Source organism: Desmodus rotundus, chromosome 1 (genome assembly GCF_022682495.2).
Source record: "Desmodus rotundus isolate HL8 chromosome 1, HLdesRot8A.1, whole genome shotgun sequence".
Classification (NCBI taxonomy): Eukaryota; Metazoa; Chordata; class Mammalia; order Chiroptera; family Phyllostomidae; genus Desmodus; species Desmodus rotundus.
Window position 1 is genome coordinate 66,401,017 of NC_071387.1, and position 20,752 is coordinate 66,421,768.

Consider the following 20,752-nt stretch of genomic DNA (forward strand, 5'->3'; position numbering starts at 1 on the left):
AGAAGAATCAAAACAATTTTGAAAAGGAACAAAGTTTACTTATTATGAAGCTACAGTATCAAGACAGTGTGATATTTGCATAAAAATTCCAGAATTAAGTCCAGAAATAAACCCTGGCATTTATGGTCAATTGATTTTTAACAAAGGCATCAAGACAACTCAAAGAAGAAAAGGTAATCTTTTCAACAAAGAGTTATACTGCACCATATACTAAAATTAAGTCAAAATGGAGAATAGATATCAATGTAAGCACTAAAGGTATAAAACATCTAGTAGAAAACACAGGAGAAAATCTTCATGACCTTTTGTTAGGCACAGAGCTTTTAAATCTGATACCAAAAGCACAAGCCCGAAGAGTCAAAAACTGATAAATTGGACTTCATCAAAATTAGAGATTTTGTGCTTCAAAAGACACATTAAGAAAATGAAAGGACAAGCCACAGAGTGGGTGAATATATTGGCAAATCATATACACAGGGTGAAGCTAAATTATATTTATGGAAAATAATACAATAATTAAAAATAATAATAGAGGAAACTCTGTTTTATGTATTCACAGCTGTAAACCTACTTATGCCCTATATCCAAAACACATAAAGGACTCTTAATGCTTAATAATAAGACAATCCAGTTACAAAATGAGCAAAATGGCATATGAATGCTAACAAGTACATTAAAACATATTCAACATTATTAGTCATTGGAGAAATTAAAACCACACTCAGTTACCATTGCATAAGCACTAGAATGGCTATAATTAAAAAGACAGACAATATCAAGTGTTGACGAATATGTGATGAAACTGGAAAGTGGATCCTCATAAATTGCTGGTGGAAATGCACATCTGCTTTGCAAAGTGCTTTGGCAATTTCTTAAAACAGTTACATAAACTTACCAAAGGACGCAGAAATCCCATCTTTTTTTTTAAAGCACTTGTGAGCATTCAATAAACTTCCCTCCATGTGGCTTCAAGCTACCAGGACACAGGCCTCACCAACACCCTTCATCTTGTCCTCAGCTCTTCTGCAGAAGAATTGGCCCTTCACAATGACAAGCTGCTTTGGGAGCTTCCCCTTCCCCAGGACTTTGTAGTAGCCCGATCACACCAAGGTGATGACAGGGGCAGCTCCAGTCTGGGATTGGCTCACTAACCAAAGTCCACCGTTTATCAAGGATGACAGTTGGGGCAGAAGCTCTGGTTCCTCTTTAACTGGTCATGCCTCATACCAATTTTCCCAAAGTAACCTGGGTGATATTTGTCAGAGTTGATCCTGTGATGATGTAAGCCACCAGCATTACCTTGGCCTCCTGGGTGCTTCCTGTGCTTGTTGATGTGGCCGTGCTGTGGCTCATGTGGCCCCAAAGTTTCCAGGTCCTCCTCAGTCTGAATGGCATGTTGGTGGCAGAGATGCAAGAGGGAAGCCTCTGCCAGAAATTCTACTCTTAATCTACACAAGAAAGGAAAACAAATGCACAAAGAGTTGTATGTAAATGCTCACAGAATCATTACCGTGAAAACTTCAAACTGTAACTAGGCCAAGTGTCTCTTAACCTGATGAATGGTTGATAGATAAATGACTGGTTGTTGATAAATAAAATGTGGTATAGCCACACAATGGAATATTATTCAACAATCAAAAGCAATTAAACAATGATGCGTGCTAAGGCATGAATGAACCTCGAAAACATGGTAGATGAAAGAAGCCAGAGTCACAGGGGTACATACTGTGTAGTTCAATTTATATGAAATGTACAAAAATGCACATTTATAGAGACAGAAATTAGATCAATAATTGTTGGAGCTGAGGATGTGTGAGTGGGGACTGACTACAAACAGGCTTGTGGAAAATTTGGGGGGTGATGGAAAAGTTCTAAAATCAGTTGTGCTGATGACTGCACAACTTTATACATTTGTTAAAAATCACTGAATTGTGCATTTACTTATAGTATATTAACTATATCCCAGGAAAGTTTTTAAGTTGTTAGGGGGGGGAAAAGTTAGCCAAGAGAAAAAAATATAAGATTTAGCTCTTCTTTAATCACACAGCCTACTTGCTTACTTTTTAAAAGAAATATTTTATTTATTTATTTAGAGAGAGAGAGAAGTGGGGGAAGAAAGGTGGAAAGAGAGGGAGAGAACCATTGATCGGTGGAGGCCTCCAACTAGGGACCTGGCCTGCAACCCAGGCACATGCCCTGACTAGAAACTGAACTGGTGATCCTTCAGCTCACAGGCCAGTGCTCAGTCCACTGAGCCGCCGCACCAGCCAGGGTGGCTTGCTCACTTTTTTTTGCTGTAGCTCTTAATTATACTCTTTTCAAATCAGCTGCCTTATTCTCTGACTTACATTCCCCACCAGAAATGTAAATAGATACGTAATTGATTAAATTGGTAACTATTCAGGTCATTATTCAGCATTCTTTAGATCTTCTTTTGTTCCACTTATTCATTGCACTCATTGGTTGACTCCTGTACTTTGCAACCTTGCCATCTGGGGATGATGCTACCTGGCCAGGGCCTTCAGCATTAGGCTGTAGGTGGAGGGTATCTGTCTTGGCCAACTGACATTGCAAGCACCTGGCACTGAAACCAGAGCAGAAACAAGGAAGAGACGGGAAACTAGAGAACAAAGGTGCACACTACAGAACTCCTAGGAGGTGTGCTTCGAGGAACAGTTCAATACACCCTAAGAGCCCAGTGTGAGAATCCCACTGTGATGACTATTAGTGAATCTGCCTGTCAGCCCAGGTCAGGGAAGGGATACCAGCCTGGAGGAGAAAAAACAGAGAGAGGACTGGAGGAAGTGGAGAGAACAAACTGTTAGGAAATAACCTTGTTACCAGCAATTTCTATTATTCCAAAGCAGTGTCCAACTGATGAGCTGCTAGACACATGTGAGGGCCATTTGTATTATCAGATAAACTGAAAACATTTGGTTCATGGCCCTAAAACAGTGACTCCTAGAGACTCAAGATCACATTTCATAGCTTTGGGGAAAACCAGAGAAGAAAAGATTGGGCAGCTGTCCAAAGAGGAAATGCCTTCTGCCAAACCAGGTTGCCCGAGCTTCCTCTCTACACAGCCTGCCTGATGAGAATGGGATCTGAGGCAGGCCCTACCTCCACAGCCTCCCCATCAGACAAAGGGTCTTATTCGTGAACCAAAGTTTACTTCAACAGTGTGACAGGCTGGGACAGGTTCGCATCTCATCCATATTTTTCCCTGTAAAAGGCAGAGAATAAAATTTGATGCTAGCTCCACATGTGTGCATGTGGATGTTTATGTGGTTCGAGAAGAGGAAGGAAGGGAAAAATTGGAGGTGATCCTCAGAGAAGATAGTGTTTCTTAAAGGCCCACAGAAGTGCTTTTAGGCACTTTTCTTTCATTTAGTCCTTCCAGCAACATTATAAACTGGGTATTATTACACCTACCTTAAAGATAAGATACTGAGGCTCAAAAATCTTTCCTACCTATCAAATAGGTAGCATTACACATTATATACACTATATACAGGTAAGAACTTAAGGCTCAAAATCTTGAGTGACCAATGTTACATATTTACTGAGCAGCAGAGCTGGGATTGAACTTCAGGTCCATATGAGCCCTGAGCACCTCCCCCACCTCTGCATCTCTCTGTCCTTTCTATTATCCAACACTGTCCATTCAAGTTTGGATAGTTAAAAAAAATGATTGGACTTTCAGCTCCAGTGCTCTGATTTCTTGTTTCTGGATGATAATAAAGCAGCCAAAAGTCCTCCTAGGAAATCTTTTCTCCCCTGGGGCTAGAAGCCTAGAAAAACACCACTGCACCCTTGAAGCTTCACTAACAATCACAACTATAAAGGCTGGAGTCATTGCTGAGAGGATATTATTAACAAATGGCTTAAGAAAAACCTTCAGAGGTTTGCAGCCACCCACACCACTTGTAAAATCTTAGTGAAGAAACCCGATCCAGAAAATGGTTGGGAAGAAACAAACCCCGTGTCAGAAATATAAAGAGAGGAGGATCATTGTCTTTAGACAACTTGTTTTATCATGAACAATAAAAGTGTTCCAGTTGATTCAACAAAAAAATAACCCAAAACAAGGCTATTTTTAAAAAGGCATTTGTAGGACTGCGGGTTTCATTTCCTTTGCCTTTAGATCTTTCGCCTCTCTCTCTGAGCAGCAGATGCTGTCGTGTAAGGAGGACCACCTGCTTTCCAGGGCATCGCTGCAACAAATAGCTTTGAGGCAGAGAGTAGAAAGATCACAGGATGAAAAGGAAAGAATTAGAAAGGGGGAAACGGGAAATTAAGAAGTTGGCTTAATGCACATCTTCTGAATTATTCAACTGCTAAAAAGCTGACAGATTTCTTTTGACACTTGACTGTCTCACTCTGTGTCTACATCCATATCCCATTTTTTAAGGACCTACTTGAAGGGAATGCTGTCCATCTGCACAGCCTAGTTTTGTGACATATTTATCTTTCTTTGTAAAGTGGAGGCATAAAAAATTTATAGAACATGGATATTAATTAAACGGTGTTTTAGTCTAGGGAAGTTACTCAGCTTTAAAATGACTCCCAAGGGTGAATCTTTTGGTAAAAGATATATTCTCCTGGAAGTTAAAATTGCACCCATTTACTCTTTCCTTCCCCACACCAAAATAACTTAGAAAGTATTTTTGAATTCCAAAGTTTCTAAAGATGCCATAAACTCTGACTTGAAGCAATAGGTATGACTTGAGTCACTTGAATTATAATCTCAAAGCCTAATCATTTGGAGAGAACTGAGCCCCCACATGCCAAGGAAAATAAGACATTAAGGAAATTATTTATAATTCCAACCAAATTGACACACTCACCTGAAACACACCAGTAATAAAAGTAATAACAGGAAAACATTTACAGTTTGGAAGTGTCAGGAAATAATTTGTTTTAGAAAGCTGTATTTTCTACATATTGAAGGTTTTCCTTTGATTAAATGCAAATGTTATTTTAAATTTTAACTGGTTTTAAGATCTTTGTCAAATACACATTGCTTTGCCTTCTTCAACAGTGTTTATTTAGTTATAATTCACTCTATTAATGTTTTCAAAGAATCTCAGAGAACTATTAAACTATATCCAAAAGCAATTTGAACTCTCTTTGCTCCCAGGATCTTCACGTCAAACACCAGCGACAGTACGACACTATAATAAGGCAATGCCCTTGGTAAGATGGCATAGTTGGTCCTCTTACTCTGCGGTGGCCATATACTCTCCTCCAGTATTGTTTTCATCCCATTCTGTGTTTTTAGAGTTGCTCTGTCCCTTCCCTTGCTGCCACACAGTCACCTTTTGCTCATACCTCAGGGCTCCCTCTGAGAGTCTCTTCCTTCTTGCAAAGTATTTCTTATAGTATTCCACAAGCTTGGAAACCAAATGACCCATTAGGATAAAAAGGCACTAAGTCAGGGCTCAAGAGAAGATCTTCTAGGCATAATATGCAAGCATATCATAGCTCTTCTGATGTGTAGCCCAGCAACCACAAAAAACAAAACCAAAAATAAAAAACAGGTTGGAATAGCTTTCTCTAAGAGTACTGATGAGAGATGAAATTCAGGGCACAATATTTGGGACAGACTTATACTCAAAAATTATTTTTTATTTATCTGATTTCAAATTTAACAAGACATTCTATATTTTCATTTAAGTGTGTCACCTGTAAGAGGTGCTGCTTACCTGCATCAGCCTGCTCTAGCCACCAGGCTATTGATTGTGGTGGTTAAGTAGATTTGACCCCAGCCAGATAACTCTCAAGGAATTCTTTCACTCCAGATAGTATGGCAACAAAAACATTTATTGATAAATAACTAAAATCAAACTCTCTGTAAAGAACCATATACATTTTTCTATGTAGTTAACATGTGCAAAAACTTATCAATAAATTGAAAAGATCACCTGCCAGAGTCTGGTATTGATCCTCAGCTTCTTTTTGTGATGTAACTCTTTTCGTGTCTCCTGCATGCCTGAAGGAAGAGCCTCTGAATTAGGCTGGATCTTTACTCCTAGTTTTGCTGATGTTTTTGTGCCTATGTGGTCTGTGTTTGGGCATTATAAAAATGTGAAGCTAGTTAAAAAGTACTCTTAGTTTCTATTAATGTAATTGTTTAAATTGACTTCAATAAACACAGCTTCAAATACTGATTTTTCTGGGATATTTGGCCTCCTGGAACCTACTCTGCAAAATCACCTTTAGAATTCACATTTGTACCTGGGATAGCTTGTTTTGGCCTTAATCCGAAACACTGCCAAGATGTAGAAGTTAATAGTCTAAACCTTTTGGCAAGGAGATTCTTGCATGGCCCAACCGTCCAGTGTAATGACATTGATATCCCTCCCCTCTACTGCTACACACTCGACCCAGTCAGAGTCACTAAAAATCTCAAACACTGATGTTGGTGGCCATTCTAAGCTTTCTTTTTTGTTACTGAATTCATTCCAGGTAAAATGGCTGTCTCAGTAATTGAGATCTGGGTAAGTAAGGTGTTTCAGCAGACCAACTAAATTAGAATACTTCTCCACTTCAAAACGTAAAATGTAGACAAGGCCATCACTTCCTTGGTACTCCTGACAAAATGTAGAATACAAACTAATCATAAGGAAAAGACAAACCCAACCTAAGGGACATTCTACAGAATAATTGTCCCATACTCTTCAAAAGTGCCAAGATCAAGAGAGACAAAATCTTAACAACTCTTCCAGACTGAAGACTTAAGAAACATGACAACAAATGTGCTGTGTAATCCTTGATTAACCTGATCAAAAATAGATATAAGGAATTTTATTAGGATAATTGATGAAATTTGAATATAGATGGTAGATTAAATAATAATATTACATCAAGTTAAATTTTTATGATTTTAATAACTGAACTACAGTTATTTAAGAGAATGACCTTATCTAAGAAATATATAGTTCAGTATTTAGGGATAGAGGGCATGATATGGCCAACTTATTCTTGATACACACATGTAAGAAGAGAGAATAATAAAGCAAACTGGGGCAATGTTTACACAATTTGTGAATCTGGATGAAGGGTGTGCAAGAGTTCTTCGTTCTATTCTTGAAACTTTTCTGTATATTTAATGTTTAACAAAAGTGTAAAAGTAAGGTACGTAACATTTATTTTACTAATAACTAACATAAGAACTTTTAAAAATGTCAAAAATAATCCTATATGCAATTGTATTATTAAATAAAATGTCATTTGACATTTCATAGTACTAAAATAATTGTAATAATACTATATGTAATTGCACCATCAAAGTAAAATGTCACTTCATCATTAAAAAAAATAGTCATAGACCTAATGTTTCTGACATGTCCATGAAGGAAGGATTCCTTCTTAACTACAGGCTCAATAAAAGAGCCATTACTTAAAAAAATCCTTAAAATTGAAATAGGATGCCTTGTTTAGGGCAGCTAAATAGAAGACATATGATAGAAAAAATGTGTGATGACCAATTCCACTTCATGATACTGTACCCCAAATTGCTTGGAACTTATATTATCCTGATTCTAAAAAGCAAAAACTCAGTTCACAGATGTTGTGGGAAAACAGTATATTAAATAGCTACATTGGTTCCCTTCATAATGATGAAATCCAAATCAAATCATAGAGATCCAAAGTCTTCTTGAAAAATTCTCATATCTAAGTATCTTTTAAAAACACCTGACGTTGTGGGCTTTCCAGTTTCCAATTCATATAAAGAGCTTGACAGTCACCACTTCATTCTAACAAATAAAAAAGATGAGCAGACTGAGAAAACAACAACTCCTTTTGGATCCTTAAGAGAGAGAGACAAAGACAAACCATGGGCCCTTGCCTGGAGAGACAGACAGATGAATACAGGGAGTCACAACTTGCCTGGGTTAGAAATTTAATGAGCACAGACTTCTGATTGGAAATCACTTGAACAGAAACTGCTGCAGGAAGAGTTCAGGTGTAGAAAAACCTAACATGTCATTGACAAATTACTGGGAGTTTAGTGTGCACAACTCTGAGAGTTAAAAATTTTAAGAGGAACTAGTAACTGTCCCCTCGCCCCTTTTATTTTTGTAAGATTTACCCCTGGGAGCTCAAAAAGTATTCGTTGTGAAAACAAAAATCTAAACGCAGACAGCATACTGTCTACATTAACACAACTTTATTATGCCACTGTCTGAATCAACATTACTTTATTATCCCAGGAAAATCTTGTCCAGGACGATAAAAGTTGTAAATAGCTTTATTTTTTATTTCAAGTCTTCCTTTATGAAGCCATTTCAATAAACATTATTTATACTGTCCAATTTTTCAATAGATAGCATCAAGAAGCAGATGAAATGACTGCTTACTCTCCATGATTCTCTGAGCACATTCCTCTACAGTTTTGCCTGGTTGTGTCCACTGATGCTGACCTATTACATCATGATTGTTACCCAGTCCTAACCAAGTGCCCACACTGAAAGACTTGACTTAAATCAGACTCCAAAACTCCATAAATACCCTGATTTTGCCATCTTCCCTCTGAGATGCACTGAAACTCTCTCAAGATAGTGGTTGGCAACTATGCAAGTATTTGCTCTGTAACTATTACCTTTACCATGGTAAAAATAAACTCAGCTTTGTCTCATTAACAGGTTGTTTTGATGATATTTTCAGGGAGCCATCATCACAGATTTGATTGAGTTTGTAAATGAAGCAAAGAAACCACAGGCAGCATATTCAGGTTTGAGAGTCAGTGTGCTTTGGCACCACACAGCATTCCTGCTAACAGCTTAAGCACCCAGTACTTTGCAAAGAATAACAGAGAGGAAAAGATTTTCATAGAAATCAATTTATAAAAGTCTGATACTTAAAGATTCTGCTTTATGCAAGATCATTAAGAATGTCTAAGAATAGATCCACAGGACAAGGTATTAACGATTCTCAGCAATTCTCTGAGGAATTACAAATAGACTTTCAAAACAAGACTGCTTAGCCCACACTTCAAGCTTTCTAAGAAAAGGTGTACTCTCAGCATGTCTGGACAAATATGCTTCATGGCCAACAAGCTTGCCAATGCATCAAACAGTGCTGACCCTGAGAAACTGGAGTTCCCTTCATCAGAACAGGCAGAGGATCCAAAGTTTGTAACTATTGCCATGATCATTACCACCAAGAATACCTCAAAACAACAGTGCTATGGGTGGACTTTTGGGGATCTTAGGACGGAGTGGATGTATTTTGTGTGCAAGATGGATGTGAATCTTTGGGGGCAGTAGACTGTGGTAGAGGAAGATTGGACGCCAAACAAATACTTATCTAGTAAAGTGTTCTGTTTTATTCATTAGGAATCTAGATCAGACAAAACCAAATTGAGTTATCTAGACTTATGAAACAAGCCAGTCAGTGGAGGTCTTGGATCAAAATCCAGGTCTCAACAATTCTTGTTTAAAGCTCTACCCACTGTATCATAATGTAATCAGCATTGCTCCTCAGAAAACACATAATGAGCTCAGTATTAGAATTCAGATTTAGATGTTACTGATGTCAATAATTTCCAGCAGGAGCTTATAACACAAGTTCTCACAAATACTGGTGTTTTCCCTTCATACCCCCAGGGCAGCTTCTGTCTTCCAATACTATCAATTAAACACTAATATTGTGTTCTTATTGCCTTGTGTGTATGTCTTTAAAAATTGACATGACCTCATTGCTCAATGAACAATATTATTTAAAAGGTTCATGTCCTTGCCATTTAATCATGGAATCCAATAATTTATTATTCACTTCATTTAGGACTATTCATTGGTTTGGTTGGCAGTTGTTTTGCAGCTACAATTCAGCAGTCCTGATTAAGTCATGCCCAGTAGCCATGAAAATAAGAGGAAAGGAAGAAGGATGCAAGGAAGGAAGGAATGAACGAAGGAACAAAGGAAGGAGACTTATATCTTTATTTTTGTTCTTTTGTTCAGAGCTTTTTCTGATAGAAGCCATAGGTCAGTATAGATCAAGTTTTTATTCAATATTCTGACCCTCAACTCCCAGTAGGGATTTAGTAAGATAATGGTTTTCTCTGACATTTCATATTGCAAATAATGTTTTTATTTTTTTCTTCTCTTTTGCTTTCTTCTAGAAATCAGAATTTCTACTGCAATGGACAAAACTCTAGGGCTGAAACTAGACTTCTATTGTAGCTCCAACTCTTTATCTTTCAAGTTATGCAGTTTTTGGAAGTTGTTCTGGGTCTTGGTTTTGTATCTAAGAAATAACAGGTAATTTGTAAGCTCCATGCAGCTCTAAAACTCTATGATTCTCTATTGAACCTAATCGAAATGATCCTCAGTATCTTTTTATGAAACATTATTTTGTGCCACTAGTTTGGTATGACTACTTTTATTACTTTATAATAGCTTGGAAACAACTTGCACTAACTATCCTAGCAAGTAGAAATTAAATTTGGAACAGAAATAATGATAAAACTCCCGTCTAATGAGCACTTAGTACATGCCTGGCTCCGTGCTATGGTTTTACACCTTTTATTTAATCCTCAGGTCAATGCTCTGATAGGATTATTACTTCCATTTTTCAGATGAGGAGTTCAAGGCTTACAACGGGTAGGTGACCTCCCCAGGTCAAATTGCTAACTTAGCAGCAGAGCTCAAATTGGAACCTTCACCACCAGATACTAAAGACTGTACTTTCAAGCTTCAGGTTTCCCATCGCCAGCTGCCCCTTTACTTGTGTGATGGCCAATCAAGCCCAACACTGTTAGACTGGGCAGTTGGACTAGGGGTTACCCAAAAGGCCATGTACACTGAGGTTCATACCCTCTGTCCCATGCCCTCTTTGGAGCACACTGGTGGGAGATTTAATGGCTTTGAATGAGGACTCAATCCATTCTGTTTTCAAATACTCCATTTCTCGGGTTTCTTCTTTTCTTGCCAGCATTTCCCATGGCTTAAGAGTCCAGGGAATTAGAAGGTAGATCTCCTTCTGGAAAATCGGAAAGACCAATTGCACCACTGAAATTCCAAAATACTCCCCATTGCCAACAGAGAACTGCTGGCAGAAATTGACCTATATTTTTCCTATTTTTAAAGAAATTATTGTAAAATTAGTATGTGCCAAATAAAAGTTTAACCCTCATCAAAAGGTAAAAGTAAAAAGTTAGGGTTACCTGGAATTTAATAGTTGAGTAAACATTAGAAATCATTTTTATTCCCTGGATGATAAAAATGAGTCAAGCTAAAAATGGAACTGCCTTTTGATCTGGTGATTCCACTGCTGGGGCTATACCCTAAGAATCCTGAAACACCAATTTGAAAGAACTTATGCACCCCAATGTTCATAACAGCATTATTTACAAAAGCCAAGTGCTGGAAACAGACTAAGTGCCCACCGAAAAATGAGTGGATCAAAAACCGTAGTACATTTACATGATGAAATACTATGCAGCAGAAAGAAAGAAGGAGCTCCTATCCTTCGGGACAGCATAGATGGAACTGGAGAATATTATGCTAGTGAAGTAAGCCAGGCAGTGAAAGACAAATACCATATGATCTCACCTATAAGTGGAACCTAATCAACAAAACAAACAAGCAAGCAAAATATAAATAGAAACATGGAAATAAAAGAACCAACTGACAGTAACCAGAGGGGATGGGGGAGAGGGATAATGGGGGAAAGAAGGGGAAGGTTCTAGTCAAGGAACATATATAAAGGACCCATGGACAAAGACAATGGGGTGAGGATTGACTGTGGGAATGGGGGACAGGGGAGATAGAGTGAGGAGAGCGATGGGGGAAAAATTGAGACAACTGTAACTGGACAACAATAAAAAAAGATACTTTGGAGAACCAAGATGGAGGTGTAGGTAGACATATTGTGCCTCCTTGCACAATCAGAACTGACAGAAAACTGAATGGCAAGGAAGTCCAACACCAAATATATAAAAAAGAAACATTCATCCAGACCAGTAGGAGGGGCGGAGATGGGCAACCGGGGCGGAGAGGACTCGCATTGCCATGGCGGGACCAAGACTGGTGGAGTGTGGGACGAATGGGGCAGGCAGTCTGACCACTAGCAGACCCTGTGGTCCTACATCGTACACAGATAAACCGAGAGGGCCAGACTCAGTGTGGCAGAGAATGGGGCAGGCAGAGCAGCGGGTAGCACCCTGCGGCCCCACATTCGAGCATAGATAAGCCAGGAGGAACAGCAGGGGAGTGAAGCAGACTGCATAACCCAGGGCTCCAGCCAGGGAAATAAAGCCTCAAACCTCTGATTGAAAACACCCATGGGGGTTGGGGAGGCAGCAGGAGAAACTCCCAGCCTCACAGGAGAGGTCGTTGGAGAGACCCACAGGGGCGTAGAGTGTGCACAAGCCCACCCACTTGGGAACCAGCACCAGAGGGGCCCAATTTGATTGTGGGTAGCAAAGGGAGTGACTGAAACCCAATGGAGAGTGGAGCAAGCACCATTGCTCCCTCTCGGCCCCTCCCCCACGTACATCCTCACAGCGCAATGACCAGCATTACCCAGCCCCAGGGAACACCTAAGGCTCCACCCCTTTAAGTAACAGATGCACCAAGACAAAAAAAAAAAATGGCCCAAATGACAGAACACTTCAAAGCTCCAGAAATAATTCAACTAAGCAGCGAACAGATAGCCAACCTATCGGATGCACAGTTCAAAACACTAGTAATTAGGATGCTCACAGAATTGGTTGAATTTGGTCGAAAACTAGATGACAAAAATGAAGGCTATGCTGAGAGAAACAAAGGAAAATGTACAGGGAACCAATAGTGATGCGAAGGAAACTGGGACTCAAATCAATGGTGTGGACCAGAAGGAAGAAAGAAACACCCAACCAGAAAAGAATGAAGAAACAAGAATTCGGAAAAATGAGGAGAGGCTCAGGAACCTCCAGGACATCTTGAAACGTTCCAACATCCGAATGATAGGGGTGCCAGAAGGAGAAGAGGAAGAACAAAAAATTGAAAACTTATTTGAACAAATAATGAAAGAGAACTTCCTCAGTCTGGCAAAGGAAATAGACTTCCAGGAAGTCCAGGAAGCTCAGGGAGTCCCAAAGAAGCTGGACCCAAGGAGGAACACACCAAGGCACATCATAATTACATTACCCAAGATTAAGCAAAAGGAGAGAATCTTAGAAGCAGCAAGAGAAAAGGGGACAGTTACCTACAAAGGAGTTCCCATAAGACTGTCAGCTGATTTCTCCAAAGAGACCTTACAGGCAAGAAGGGGCTGGCAAGAAGTATTCCAAGTCATGAAAGGCAAGGGCCTACATCCAAGATTACTATATCCAGCAAAGCTATCATTTAGAATGGAAGGGCAGATAATATGCTTCTCAGATAAGGTCAAGTTAAAGGAGTTCATCATCACCAAGCCCTTATTATATGAAATGTTAACGGGACTTATCTAAGAAAAAGAAGATCAAAAATAGGAACAGTAAAAATGACAGCAAACTCAGTTCTTAACAACCACACCTAAAACAAAAACAAAAGCAAACTAAGCCAACAACTAGAACAGGAACAGAACCACAGAAATGGAGATTACATGGAGGGTATTAATAGGGGGGTGGGAGGGAGAGAGAGGGGGAAAGATACAGAGAATAAATAGCATAAATGATAGGTGGAAAATAAACAGGGGGAGGGTAAGAATAGTGGGAAATGTAGAAGCCAAAGAACTTATATGCATGACCCATGGACATGAACTATAGGGGGGGAATGTGGGAGGGAGGGGGTGGGCAGGATGGAGTTCAGTGAAGGGGGGGAAATGGGACAACCGTAATAGCATAATCAATAAATATATATATTTTAAAAGATACTTCTAAGTATGGAGAAAAAAATGAGTGTATAAGTCACTCCGCTACTTGGTGTGGTAGGAATAGAATTGACACCCAGATCCCTGACTCTCCTGGCTTGGTGCTTTTTTTATTGCTGGGGAGTTCTGGTTACAGAAAGAACATGAGACGTGTGAGAGAACACCAGGGCAAAGATTGAAGGAGGCAAACATTGCAAACCTAAGAAGCAGCAAGGATGAATTCTCCCCTGTTGTTTTAAGTCACAAAGCTTGTGGTAATTTGATTTGATAGCCCTAGGAAATTAATACACTTGCTCATTAAAGTAATAATATTGCTGCCTATTGGGTATAAGTTGCAAAGGATGTGCCAGGAAGACAGGGCAAAGTATCATGAAAGAGTGAGCACTGGTCTGAGACTAAAATGCCTAAGTTCCCCAAAAGAAGAGCATGGCCACCTTCCCAATGAAAACGTGCTTAGCAGTTTTTTGCATAAGGCTTCCTGCGATTTTCTGTGCAAGTGTAAACACACCTTTGCATATCCTTTTGTTTAACACAAGTGGGGTTATACTCTTCTGTTGCCACTTGTTTTTTCCACTCCGTATATCATGCACATATTGACACTGGTCACAAAGACATTTGCCTCACAGTTCGATGGCTATAATATCTTCATCGCATTACTCTATCGCAACCTATTGAGCCGCTTTCTGTACAAGGACATTTAGTTTGTTTCTGGTGTTTTGCTATTTTAAGCAATGATTCGATGACAGCAGTGTACATGCATCTTTGTGTATTTGGAAAATATGTCTGTGGGATAATTTCTTAGAAATTGAACTGTGGGCCAAGGCGCATGTGTTACCCAATTATTTTCCAAAGGATTGCATCCAGTTTTACTCTCACAGGGTTTAAGAGAACCCACTTTCCCACATCACTGATCACACTAGGTATTATCAACAATTTTAATTGCTGCTGGCCTATATTTTCCATATTCCTCACATGTGATTGGGTGTGAGTGTGGACAGAAAACTTCTATGCCTGACTTATGACCTAACCTCAAATAAAAATTCAACGTAATGCTATTTCTCCCATCTAAGGGAAAATATCCTCCTAGATAGATTACATTGTAGTTTTGTTCCCTCAACCCTGACATGTAGTGTTGGGTTAATCCCAGCCATCCCTCATCATCTTTCAGGGGATTCTTGCCATGACCCGAAAAATATTTTGAATTACCAAATCTTGGCTTGATGACTTAAGTGGATTTCATGCTGTTCCATCAATCGTACGCCAGATAAACTTGTCTGTAGCACACTGTACCTTAGGTCTCTGTTCCGGTTGACTCAGATTTTATTTTGTGACTGTTTGACATTGATTGACAACATTCCAGGAGATAAAGATACAAACTTGATAGCCTTCGCCAGAATGCCCGCAGAGCAGGATGCTGTATTTATTTGGGATAACTCGCCTCTTTTTCACCCTGATTTTGTATTTGTGCACATTGGCTTCTCAGTTGCATGGCTGATCTAGGTCCAAAACCTCCTTTTTTGTCAACAGGAAAGTCACATGCAGAGAGTGTATTGGAGGGACCCACATGACCTCATTCTTATCCAAGTTTATTTGCTATGTGTTTGCAGAGCCCTGTGACCGACATCCCAGGCAGCAGCTCTGCTGTTCTGCAAAGGCACCATTCTCAGCGCATCCTTGCCGGGAGCTGCATGCAGCCTGTGACGCCAGCAGCCCAGTGCTCTGCAGTGGTTTTCTCTCTGTGTCGCTGCTCCAAGCCACCCCCCCCACCAGCTGGCTGCCTCTCGGCAGTGTGAGACGTAAATGCCCTTGTCTTTCCAGCCCTCCTTCACCATTTCTTGATATTTTTCTGTAATCTGGAAGACGCTCTGAATTCCCCACCTCTGGTTCCCATTGTGGGGCAGGGAGAGGGGCCTGCAGGCTCTTTTTTAAAAACAAATGAAATTTTTTATGATATATAGATTTGACCACAGTGAAAAGAAAAAAAAAAAAAAGAGCTGGGAGCATCCTATTATTTCCCTTCCCAACAGCCACCTAAATAAGGTATTTACCAAGTGGTGTCGGTCCAGTCTGCATTTCTATGTCTTAACAGAGAAACCGGAGGGCAACTGGGCCTCTCACGGCCTGACCCCGACTTCCCGCCTGCTGATGAGCTGTCAGTGATGCAGTGTGGTGCTGCTGTTGGGCGTATCTAGCACATCCTCTAGCAGGTCTCATTCAGATAGCATGTGATTAGATCATGAATTTGAGCTTCTGCAGCTTTTGTCTTGAGGTTACAGCACGGCCATGGGTATTTTCACATCTGGGTTTCTTTTAACCTCCCCTGTGCGGTACCTCATGCTACAGGAGCACGCCGAGTCATAGTGAACAAAGTGTGTTGCCCAGACTGCTTGTGCATGTACTCCTCAGCCTAGCTGCTCGCTCTCCGAGCCTTCCGGAAAGGCTGCCTTGGTCTCCAACGTCCCCTTCCCAGCAGCTCTGCCCCGCCTCACAAGTGCCCCAGCTCTAACTGGGAGGAAATAGCAGATACCATCCCTTTCATACCAGACCAGGGCTGGGCAGGGTCTGGGCAGGGGCCTGGGCAGGGGCCTGAAAAAGGTGAAAATAATTGAGAAGTGAAGCAGAGTGCCAAAAACTGGATGGGTGTCAAAATGAAAACGAAAAGATTCTCAGAGAAGAATTTTGATCCCAGCAGTGTGACCTGCTTGCTGCACCTTCTCACACGCTGTGTTAGATAGACGTGCATTAGCAGCCAAACTGCCGTTCGCTCGCGTCTGTCGGTGTCTGGAAATCATTTTAAATACCATTTACTAGCATTTAGATTATTTTATGATAACGCAGTACCCATTGAAAGGATTATTAAGCTCATATTTGCAGTAGCCTGGGAAAAAAATAATAAAATTTATCTCTTCGAAAGATGACTCCCACAATTGCCCCTTCAGCAATTATTCACTTAGGAGCCACTCTGCCTGCATTAGAACCTGAGATAAACTGGCATATGCTAATGCAGGGCTCTGCAGCGGATTTCCCCTTCAGGAGCTCAGGCTCTCATTACCCACCGGCTGATGCACAGGACCCTGGACCCCATTTCCTTCAGTTTGGTGTCGCTGTTACATTGTTTATTCTGAGCCAAAGTAATTTCTTTTCCTTTCCATATTCCTATTGCTCCTTTGATAATGGGTTTCCAGAGCAATACTGCAAATAATAAGCCAATGATCAGAGCCTGTTTGCTTGCCTCCAAAAATAATACCTCATTAAGCAGCAGATCTGGGGTTTTTCTCTGTGGAATGAGGAGATTTTATAAAAATCACCAGTTTTCATGGCTCACACAAGCCCATAATTCACTTTGAGGATGGTAAAGTTGCAAAGTGAAACCTGGTGAGCTTCTCAGCAGGCACCTGAACGTTGAAACAGGTCAGTGGTGTGCTAGAGCTTGAGTGGCTTGTCTTGGGAGAGCCAGTGTTATTATACATCTCTTCTCAACTCCAAGTTCAGTGACCTGATGTCAGGTTGGTAGCCTGTAATGGGCCATGAAAATTGGAAAATGCTCCAAATCAGAACTTCCTTCATCTCCATCTTTTCTGTTGTTGTTCGTTTGTTTGTTTTACAGAACTGATTATTGAACATTTGCCACCACACTCCACCACCTCATTGGACTCTGCAGAGTGAAAGAGCTAGGTAAGAACCAAGACTCATTCATGGCCGGGGGCTGATCAGGAAAGTGAGCGGACTCTCCCCTGGGTAGCACCAGCTCTCACACCAGGCTTGTTATTTCCGTGCAATTCATTCACTCTGATACCTAGAATTTCAGCTTCTCGCATAGACCCCTGCATCATAACTAAGAAATTCCTGCAGTGAAACTACCATGAGCCTGATTATACTTGGTTTTGAAAGTGAAAAAGTCTTCTTTTCAATAATTTAGTTATGAAAAATATGAGAGGTTGGGTGCATGGTTTAGGGTTTTGGAGCTAGAGGAGAACGGGAGAGGACTGCTCCTGTTACTACATCTACTGTTCTCCTAAAACACTGAATGCAGAACAAGTCCCAAGTCTGTTTTTAACTCCTTTAGCTTAATCTTCAATTATTATTGAATCAAAATTTCATTATTTACACTCACCCCTATATTCTAATGTGAAGGAAAAATTTTGATTGGGATAAATGATATAGAAGAAAGAGAGTTCTTAAGAATGGGATTCCCAAAGAAAAATTTCCTCAGTTATTATTATTTCTAGAAGTAGCCTAGACTAGAATAATAAATATTGGTTATTTAACCAATATTTTAATTACACAAGCACATTGTTAAAAATACTTAAGTAGCACAGAGTACAAAATGAAAAGTAAAATTCTTTCTCCACCCATACTAAATACACTATTACAGTTGATTATTATATACTCATTTCATAATAGTTAAAAATTTTTTTCCAAATCTGCTTTTACTCAGACAGACATCAAACAATACTCATTAATATTAATATTAAAAACATGCCTAGTTTGCTGGTTTAATTACAAAAACCTGTGGTTTTGCTGCTTTCCCTTTGGAACTTTTCTTTTCAAAGAAATCAGAATATAGTAGAGAAAATGCATAGGAAGAATTCAGAGCTGACCTAGCTTCTACTGGCAGGATTTTCTGCCTGGAAAGATATATGATGCCAGAAGAATGTATCTCATGTCCTGCCTGCCTCTCATGTCCTCCTCCATCACAGCTCACTGGACTCAGAGAACCAAACACCACTGCTGCCCCTCCCTCTCAGAGTAAGGGCTCCTTGCTAGAGTCACATCCATCAAATCTCACAAAATGTCTGTAATGGCCGCCTTCAAATGCCTCCTCTCCAGCAATATCAATGGCCTGGATTTCCTGGTTAGTGTCCTCAAATACTGCACCCCCCCACCTGCCCCACTGTTTCATTTATTGGACCACATGCCCCATATTGCCAGGGCACCTGCTCCAGGGCATCTCATCTCTGTCTCCCATGGCCCTGAAACTTGACATTCATCACACAATTCACATAGAGTCCCCAATCTCCAATCTTAACTACTGTTTTGCATTTGCCTGTTTCTGATTTCTGTCTGAAGAGGAAAGGGTGCAATGCTGATTTTGTTAAAGTGGGCTTCGCTGCAATCATTTGCTTAGCTACAAGCCTCTGAACAGTTTTTTCAGGAGAGGTGGGTGTACCCAAGTCCCTTGATAAATGCGTTTCTGTGGCTGGGAGACCTCCCATCACAGATCTTCTTTCCCCTGTCACAGTCTCAGTCTTGTCTCAGGAACAAGCATTTTTTTCTAGTTTCTCTAGCCTTACCTCCTGTATCACCTTCTACTTTTTTTCTGTGCCTTTCAGCTTCCTTGTACCACACACCTCCTAAATCCTGGACAGTCCGAACCTATTTAAGAGAAGTATTATGTTAACCTTTTTACTCATGCCTATGAACACCTTATCCAGAGCACCTTATCATGGAGTAGCTGGGAAGATACTGGCAGGAGTTGTGGTTATTATATGCATGAGACTCGTTTTGAGCCACATTTGCAGGAGGTTATTTGAGTACGTAGTTGATTTAGAGCCCCCCTCCCCCCTCTTCATACTCCGTATAAGCTCTTCCCTAGAATAATATTGCAAGGGAAAGATCACCTTCCCGAATAAAATACAGCTCATATTCTCCAAGGGTGGCCATGGAGATAAAATTTCCTACATGGCAAATGGTAGCTAGACCACAGATGTCTGGCTGTTGCATGGATTTTGAGTTGATTTTCACTGCCTTGCTCCCTCCCATCATGCTAGTCTAAGGATCTGAACTTAGAAGGAGATCCTCATTCATTCTGCTGCTAAATGTGAACATTCATTCATTCAATAAACGTTTATTGAGCACCTACTCTATGCCAGATGCCATTCTAAATGCTAACAACATCCAGAAAGATTCTTGATCCTCTTCAGCTTCCCTATAGTAAAACTGAAATAGGAGTGGAGTATTTACATGAGAATAGATATTAATAACAGGGACATAAATAAAGAAACCCAAGAAATTGAAATGATCTGGCTTACAAGATACACTTGATCTCTGGGGCTCATCTATCAGCCACATGTGAAATCTCGGCCTTGATATTAGACTCACCACTCAGGAAACCATTCACATAAATCTACTGCCCTCCAAGCGTGGACCCCACTGCACAAGCCTCAAGATAATATTTCCTCTTCCTACAGTCTAAAGCCTGTCTTGCTCTGCAAGAGGTAAAGCAGACTAAAATCAGCATGCATTATTAGGATGCTCTGTAGCCTGCCTTTCTTTTTTTTCCCTACTTGATCTAAGAAAGATAAAAAATACGCATTATTTTATCACTTGTATAGTGGTATCTTCCTTTCAACTTCTACTTGTATTAGTATGCCTGCTTTTATTTTGTTTATTTTATTATGTAGTATATTTGGTTCATAAAGGCCTAGGCAAGCAATTCCTCCTCTGTGGAGTGAAACCATGCCCGTGGTCAATAACTGTGTCGGTTCTGTTTAACGATTTCTGACGTGAATTGTATTTTGATAATATTTTGATTCTTACTTCCTTTATAATTTTAAAGGAATTTAAATTTGTTTTTTTTAAATACATTTATGCATCCTTTTTATCTCAAGTCACTATTTTTAGGTCTGTCTCTTTAAAATAGGGTGAAATGAATTTTGGTTTTGGATCCCCATGAAATATTTGTCTTTTAATAGGGAGAGTAATATGTTTATTAAAAATATGTAAGGCATCTTACAACCTTTGTCTCTCAAACTGCCTATTGCTCCATTACATTCTCACAATTAATATTACAAAGGCAACTTGACTTTTTAAAATTTCTTTGTAGAATATCTATTTTTGTCTGTCTCATGCTTACTGAGCAGTGGTTCTGACGGTGTGGTCTGTAGACCTGCAGGTCTCGGGACCCCTCAGG

General features: G+C 40.0%; 1 pseudogene; it reads right to left on the reverse strand.

The window, feature by feature from the left end:
- Positions 1 to 854: 854 nt before the first annotated feature.
- The window catches only part of LOC112302710 (large ribosomal subunit protein uL15-like), a 36,579-nt pseudogene continuing 16,681 nt past the window's right edge, over positions 855 to 20,752 (reverse strand).